The sequence below is a fragment of the Cynocephalus volans genome, chromosome 10 (assembly GCF_027409185.1).
Source record: "Cynocephalus volans isolate mCynVol1 chromosome 10, mCynVol1.pri, whole genome shotgun sequence".
NCBI lineage: Eukaryota > Metazoa > Chordata > Mammalia > Dermoptera > Cynocephalidae > Cynocephalus > Cynocephalus volans.
Genome location: NC_084469.1, coordinates 41866317 through 41869214, shown reverse-complemented (window position 1 = coordinate 41869214; position 2898 = coordinate 41866317). Strand labels below are relative to the sequence as shown.

The following is a 2898-nucleotide window of genomic DNA, read 5'->3' as shown; positions in this document are numbered from 1 at the left end:
TCATTTTTCCTATTCTCAGACTTAAAACTTTACAGTTATATATGAGTCTCCCATATACTTAAGCCCCAATTCAATAGACATAATTAGTGTCCTATTCATTCAATCATTTTGGGCTGTATTTCTTGGGTGTGTTTCCTCCTTTCTGTTTCTATTGCCACTAGTTCAGGTTCCCAACCCATTGGTGCTGGCCCAGTCTTGAATGACCGTCTGACTCTCTCAGCCCTCTACCATATTGCCTCACCTGGGGCTAATTTCCAACTCTTTCACCTGCAAATACTCCAAGCTCGGTAACATCCTGCCTCTGCCTAGGACTCATTCTGGGCTCTAACTGGATTCCTCGTGCCCCAACTCCCCTCAGTGCCCTTCACCTCCCTATGGTAAAGTATTGGACATCACTTTTTGGTTATAGCTTTATCGAGATATCACTCACTATAAGATTCACCCATCTAAAGTGTACGATTCAATATTTTTGTGTGTTCACAGAGTTGTGCGACCATCACCATAATCAAGTATAGAACATTTTTACCACCATGAAAAGAAACCCTGTACTCTCTGGTTATCATCCAACTCCCCATGTCCTCAGCCTTAGAAAACCACTAACCTTCTTCCTGTCTCTATAGATTTTCCTGTTTTGGACATTTCACATAAGTGGAGTTACATAATATATAATCCTTTGATTGGCTTCTTTTACTTGGTATAACATTTGCAAGCTGCATCCACATTATAGCATCGATCAGTGCTTCATTCCTCTTTGTAGCTGAATGGTAGACCAACTTTTGCTTATCCATTCATCAGCGGGTGGACATCTGGGCTGTTTCCACCTTTTGGTTATTGTGAATGTGCTGCTGTGGACATTCATCTGCAAGCTTTGATTTTAATACATGTTTTTAATTCTTTGGGGTTTATCCCTAGAAGTGGAATTGTTGGGTCATATGGTAACTGTTTAACGGTTTGAGGACCCGCCAATCTGTTTTCCAAAATGTCTGTAACATTTTAAGTTCCTACTAGCAGCGTATGAGGGTTCCAATTTCTTCACTGATACGTTTTTTGTCATCTGACTTTGATTACAGTCATTCTAATGGGTGTGAAGTAGCATCTCATTGTAGTTTTGATTTGCATTTCCTGAATACTAATGACATTGAGCATATTAATTAACATGTGCTTGTTGGCTATTTGAATGTCTTCTTGGGAGAAATGTCCATTCCAATATTTTGTCCATTTTTGATTGGCTAAATTATTGTTTTATTATTGAATTGCAAGGGTTCTTTATATATTTTAGATATGAGTTCTTATATATATGATTTGTAAATATTTTCTTCCATTCTATGGGTTGTTTGTTCACTTTCTTGATAGCAACCAAAATTAAAAGTAAAACCAAAGTTTTCAATTTTGATGAAGTTTAATACCTCTACTTTTTGCTGTTGTTGCTTGTGTTTCTGGTGTCATATCTAAAAATCCATTGCCAAGATCAAGGTCGTGAGGATTTACTTCTATGTTTTCTCCTAAGAGTTTGATAGGTTTAACCTCTCTCTCTCTCTATATATATATATGTATATACATATATACATATATATATATATTCACATATGACAAGTGATAAATATTTGTTGACTTGAAAAGCAACTCAAGCAGTAAACTCAGCAATTTACCAAAATCAGAGCCTGGAGATTCCCCCTAATTACCATTAGGTAATTAATGGGAACAAAAATGAGGTGTCTCCATCTTCAGTAAGCACCTGGAAATTATATTGCTTTTTGAGCAATAAATAGTATAGTAATGGATCAAAGCAGAAATATTGAAGGCATAATTTCTCGCAGTCAGCATGGCTTGACTTTACCCTGAGAGAAAGTATTATATGTCTAAAGAAGTAAAAGATGTATGCACCCTCAGAAGGGCATTTCTTTGGGTCATTGAAACACAGAGGATTATTCCGGTTATGTAGTCCTGTATAAAAAACTACCCCAAAACTCTGTGGTATAAAACGATTTATCAGTATTTCTCATGGATCTGTGGATTGACTGGGGTCAGCTATTTTTTCTTTTGGTGACGCTTATGCAGTTGCAGACAGATATCAAATGAGGCTGCAGTCAGCTGAAGGTCCCATTGAGTTGAATGGCCAAGAAGGCTCATTCAGAGGCTGGCAGCTGAAGCAGCTGGGAGCTGAGCTGAGCATGATGACAAGCACACCTACACATGGCTTTTCCAGGTGGTGGGGGCATTTTATGACTCAGCCTAGGATGCCACGTTGGTCATATTGCTTCTACTGTATTCTACTGGCCAAGGAAGTCACTAGGCCAACAAAGATTCAAGGAGAGGGGAATTAGAATCCACCTCTTGGTTGGAGAAGCAGCATGCATGTACAAGAATGGGATGGATTGATGGAGGTCATCTTGAAGAGAGCTACTACAGAGATGGAGAGTAAAAGATGTCAAGTTGGAGGAGTCCATCCAAGGGAGGGTGTTTTCTGGCTTAGGAGCATGACTACCTATTCCAGTGGCTGAAGACTATCCCTTGTTTTTTTGAGAAATTTTTACTCACAACTTTTATACTACACTTGATCTTAGCCAAAAGGCCGAGAAGCGATACAACTTTTATATGTTCAAGTTTATCCAGCAGCAAGGGATGTGTTATATAGATCAGAAGTCTACCAAGCAATAATGAAAATATGGGAAAACATATGAAAAACAAACAGGTTTAATTGGACACATCATGCAATTTCAGTTCTTATCACAATTACAGGGGAACAAAAGACTTTTAATGAACCTACCACAAAGTGAAACTCTGTCCTTCTGCTAGTCCTATCTTGCTGGACTTGCACTCTCACCTGCTTCTTTAGTCTCATATTCTGGGCTGTTTTGACAATTACCCTTGATTCTCATGTGTTTTAATTTCTTCCCT

The 2898-nt window shown here is 38.4% G+C and overlaps 1 pseudogene; it reads right to left on the bottom strand.

The window, feature by feature from the left end:
* Positions 1–2499: 2499 nt before the first annotated feature.
* On the bottom strand, positions 2500–2584 carry LOC134389909 (U2 spliceosomal RNA; annotated as a pseudogene).
* Positions 2585–2898: the final 314 nt, after the last annotated feature.